Source organism: Ascaphus truei, chromosome 11 (assembly GCF_040206685.1).
Source record: "Ascaphus truei isolate aAscTru1 chromosome 11, aAscTru1.hap1, whole genome shotgun sequence".
In the NCBI taxonomy this organism is placed as follows: domain Eukaryota; kingdom Metazoa; phylum Chordata; class Amphibia; order Anura; family Ascaphidae; genus Ascaphus; species Ascaphus truei.
Genome location: NC_134493.1, coordinates 60,138,166 through 60,143,518, shown reverse-complemented (window position 1 = coordinate 60,143,518; position 5,353 = coordinate 60,138,166).

Below are 5,353 nucleotides of genomic sequence, written 5' to 3'. Positions count from 1 at the left end.
AGAGAGGGAGGGAGATAGAGGGAGGGAAAGAGAGGGGAGGGAGGGAGAGAGGGTGGTTAAGAGAGAGAGGGAAAGGGGAGGGAAATAGAGAAAGGGTGAGATAGAGGGAGGGAGGGAGGGATAAAGGGTGAGATAGAGGGAGGGAGGGAGGGAGGGAGGGAGGGAGAGAGGGTGATGGAGAGAGTGGAAAGGAAGATATGGAGGGAAAGAGGGGGAGATACATGTTAAAATAATGGAGTAAATAAACTGACGATCGGCGATATGTACCCAACGTGCAGCGTCGCGCGGGTGCGAGGGTATCTAATGATCTAAACATGGAACTTACCCCACAGAGCCCAAGCCCAGAACTGTATAATCCGGGTAACAATGACTCCTCATGGGGTCTGTGTGCAGGGAGAGGCAGCTTCTCTGTGCAGGGAGATTCAGATCTCTGTGCAGGGAGATCGCCTGTAAGAGCTGTGCAGGGAGAGGCAGCTTCTCTGTGCAGGGAGATCGCCTGTAAGAGCTGTGCAGGGAGAGGCGGCTCTCTCTGTGCAAGGAGATCGCCTGTGAGAGCTGTGCAAGGAGAGGCAGCTCTCTCTGTGCAGGGAGATCGCCTGTGATAGCTGTGCAGGGAGATGCTGCTCTCTCTGTGCAGGGAGATGCAGCTCTCTGTGCAGGGAGATCTCCTGTAAGAGCTGTACAGGGAGCTGCAGCTCTCTCTGTGCAGGGAGATCGCCTGCGAGAGCTGTGCAGGGAGATACAGCTCTCTCTGTGCAGGGAGATCGCCTGCAAGAGCTGTGCAGGGAGATGCAGCTCTCTCTGTGCAGGGAGATGCAGCTCTCTCTGTGCAGGGAGATGCAGCTCTCTCTGTGCAGGGAGATCGCCTGTAAGAGCTGTGCAGGTAGATGCAGCTCTCTCTGTGCAGGGAGATCTCCTGTAAGAGCTGTGCAGAGAGAGGCGGCACTCTCTGTGCAGGGAGATCGCCTGTAAGAGCTGTGCAGTGAGATGCAGCTCTCTCTGTGCAGGGAGATCGCCTGTAAGAGCTGTGCAGGGAGATGCAGCTCTCTGTGTGCAGGGAGATCGCCTGTGAGAGCTGTGCAGGGAGCGGCGGCTCTCTCTGTGCAGGGAGATCGCCTGTGAGAGCTGTGCAGGGAGATGCAGCTCTCTCTGTGCAGGGAGATCACCTGTAAGAGCTGTGCAGGGAGATGCAGCTCTCTGTGCAGGGAGATCGCCTGTAAGAGCTGTGCAGGGAGATGCAGGTCGCTCTGTGCAGGGAGATCGCCTGTTAAGCTGTGCAGGGAGATGCAGTGTCTCTATGTGCAGGGAGATCGCCTATAAAATCTCCCTGCACACAGAGAGCTGCATCTCCCTGCACAGCTCTCACAGGCGATCTCACTGCACAGAGAGCTGCATCTCCCTGCACAGCTCTCACAGGCGATCTCCCTGCACAGAGAGAGCTGCATCTCCCTGCACAGCTCTTACAGGCGATCTCCCTGCGCAGAGAGAGCTGCATCTCCCTGCACAGCTCTCACAGGCGATCTCCCTGCACAGCTCTTACAGGCGATCTCCCTGCACAGAGAGACACTGCATCTCCCTGCACAGCTCTCACAGGCGATCTCTCCGCACAGCTCTTACAGGCGATCTCCCTGCACAGAGAGAGCTGCATCTCCCTGCACAGCTCTTACAGGCGATCTCCCTGCACAGAGAGCTAGATCTCCCTGCACAGAGAGCTTGGGTGGTAATGGTATCAGAGAAATTAAAAAGAATCCCCAAACGTGGGGAACTATTATCACATAAAATAAGACAGACATATGCTGGGACAGGGTTTGGGGGAGTCGTTTTTCAGTAGTGGTGTCCCAGTCACCTTTCCAAACCCATCGATGCATCCCAATGAAGTGCAGTGTGTCTGTGTGTCAGTCTCCCCGTTGTGTCAGTGTGTCAGTGTGTCAGTCTTCCCGTTGTGTCAGTGTGTCCGTGTGTCAGTCTCCCCGTTGTGTCAGTGTGTCAGTCTCCCCGTTGTGTCAGTGTGTCCGTGTGTCAGTCTCCCTGTTGTGTCAGTGTGTCAGTCTCCCTGTTGTGTCAGTGTGTCATTCTCCCTGTTGTGTCAGTGTGTCAGTCTCCCTGTTGTATCAGTGTGTCAGTGTGTCAGTCTCCCCGTTGTGTCCGTGTGTCAATCGCCCCGTTGTATCAGTGTGTTAGTCGCCCCGTTGTGGCAATGTGTCAGTCGCCCCGTTGTGGCAGTGTGTCAATCGCCCCGTTGTGTCAGTGTGTCAGTCGCCCCGTTGTGTCAGTGTGTCAGTCGCCCCATTGTGTCAGTGTGTTAGTCGCCCCGTTGTGGCAGTGTGTCAATCGCCCCGTTTAGTCAGTGTGTCAATCGCCCCGTTGTGTCAGTGTGTCAGTCGCCCCGTTGTGTCAGTGTGTCAGTCTCCCGGTTGTGTCAGTGTGTCAGTCGCCCTGTTGTGTCAGTGTGTCAGTCTCCCTGTTGTGACAGTGTGTCAGTGTGTCAGTCTCCCCATTGTGTCAGTGTGTCAGTCGCCCCGTTGTGGCAGTGTGTCAGTTGCGCCGTTGTGGCAGTGTGTCAATCGCCCCGTTGTGTCAGTGTGTCAGTCTCCCCGTTGTGTCAGTGTGTCAGTCGCCCCGTTGTGGCAGTGTGTCAGTCGCCCCATTGTGGCAGTGTGTCAATTGCCCCATTGTGTCAGTGTGTCAATCGTCCCGTTGTGTCAGTGTGTCAGTCGCCCCGTTGTGGCAATGTGTCAGTGGCACCGTTGTGGCAATGTGTTAGTCGCCCTGTTGTGTCAGTGTGTCAGTCGCCCCGTTGTGTCAGTGTGTCAGTCTCCTCATTGTGGCAGGGTGTCAGTGGCCACATTGTGGCTTTTGAGTCAGTCTCCCTGTTGTGTCAGTGTGTCAGTCTCCCCGTTGTGTTACTGTGTCAGTCTCCCTGTTGTGTCAGTGTGGCAGTGGCCCCATTGTGTCAGTCTCCCCGTTGTGTCAGTGTGTCACTGGCCCCATTGTGTCAGTGGCCCCGTTGTGTCAGTGTGTCAGTCTCCCCATTGTGGCAGTGTGTCAATCGCCCCGTTGTGTCAGTGTGTCAGTCTCCCCATTGTGTCAGTGTGTCAGTCGCCCCGTTGTGGCAGTGTGTCAGTCGCCCCATTGTGGCAGTGTCAATCGCCCCGTTGTGTCAGTGTGTAAATCGCCCCGTTGTGTCAGTGTGACAGTTGCCCCATTGTGGCAGTGTGTCAATGGCACCATTGTGGCCATGTGTCAATCGCCCCGTTGTGTCAGTGTGTCAGTCTCCCCGTTGTGTCAGTGTGTCAGTCGCCCCGTTGTGGCAGTGTGTCAGTCGCCCCGTTGTGGCAGTGTCAATCGCCCCGTTGTGTCAGTTTGTCAGTCTCCCTGTTGTGTCAGTGTGTCAGTCGCCCCATTGTGGCAGTGTGGCAGTCGCCCCGTTGTGTCAGTGTGTCAGTCTCCCCATTGTGGCAGTGTGGCAGTGGCCCCATTGTGGCAGTGTGTCAATCGCCCCGTTGTGTCAGTGTGTCAGTCTCCCCATTGTGGCAGGGTGTCAGTGGCCCTGTTGTGGCTTTTGAGTCAGTCTCCCTGTTGTGTCAGTGTGTCAGTCTCCCTGTTGTGTCAGTGTGGCAGTGGCCCCATTCTGTCAGTATCCCCGTTGTGTCAGTGTGGCAGTGGCCCCATTGTGTCAGTGGCCCCGTTGTGTCAGTGGCCCCGTTGTGGCAGTGATTAACATCCTGTAAAGCTACAGTAGTGTAAACGAAAAAGAAAACAGCACAAAAATCTCAGTGACGTGTGTAATGATTATATTGGTAGTTCATACAAAAAAGAGAAGTAATGCGCGTAGATCAATAAGAATAAGTAGCATGTTGTGGGCATGTTACACAGTGGCAAAGACGCACGTTTGTGTGTTACACAATGCGTTGTATACATGTTCGTCCTGTCTTACCGACATACCTTGTGACACTGGCACACTGCCGTGTATAGGACCCGTGTTGTTTGGCACAAACTTCTGGATGTCCAAGGTTTTGGTGCCGCTCCAGTTTGTACCTCGGACATTTAAAGGAGTGCGTGATTTGGCCGGGAGCCATGTTGTGGAGGGATACGGATACGGTGGTAACACATCCTGGATGTCTGCATCAGCCCCGCAAGATATGCCAATGTTTCTGCAGAGTATCTCTTGCCAAATGCCACTGCTGGTTATAGGCCCCACTTCAATCTCAGATACATGGGGTATATCTATTGCCAAGAGTATCTAAGTGTTACCTTAATGATGATGGGCCATCAGAGTATCAGAAAGAAGGGCGAGTATAAGGGAACGTATCATTGTAATCTAATCTAAGATGAATAATTGTAATATTTAAGGACACGTAAGCATAGACTTAGAACTGAAATTGAACCTAGAAGTTGCTTAGTACAGAATATATAGTATAACACCTACACCATCGTTTCCTTATTTACAAGCTATTAGCCTTGTTTTTTTCCATGGAGGACTTTGTTCAGAGGGCAGAAGATATGAAAGATCGTTTTCTGGCCAGGGGCTATTCGCATGATGATCTTAATAGGGCTTTTGAAGTGGCCTTAAACACTGACCGAGAATCTCTGATTGCCATGAATCCAAAAAAAACCCTAGACAACATAAACCAGCTGATGATTCAGATGTCCCCTTTTTTATTACGGGATATAGTGACCAGGCCCTAGCTATTAAATCCATCCTTAATAAACATTGGGGTACTCTGACTTTAGACCCCCTCATGTGTAAGATTGTGAGTGCAGGTCCACGAGTTGTGTTTCGTAAGGCCCTACATTGGGTAACACATTGTCTCCCAGTATGCTCAAACCCATCAATTCTGTGAGGTCGTTTTTCCCCCAAACTAATGGGTTCATATAGATGTGGACGGTGTAACATCTGTCCCAACATGGTGAAAGCTACACACTTTTCTAATTTAGATGGGACACGTAGAATTAAGATCCAATCCTATATCTCATGTCAATCCGATTTTATGATATATCTATTGATATGCCCATGTACTAAACAATATGTCGGTTTAACAAGTCGGAGGCTCAAGATCAGGATTTTAGAGCACCTTAGATTGATTCAAAATAAAGATATGTTCCATCCGGTGTCTGAACATTTCAATCCATGTCCCTTGGGTTCAGCAGTGTCACGCCAATGTGTTGCATTAGAAGAAGTTGCTTTGCCTGTCCGTGGTTAAATTCTCCATCAACGAGAAGCACATTGGATATTTACTTTAAATACGCTGCAACCCAATGGACTGAATGTTGATTGGGATCTAAGATGTTTCTTATGACTATATGAACCTTGCGATTATATGTATTATGTATGATGTAGGTTGACAGTTCC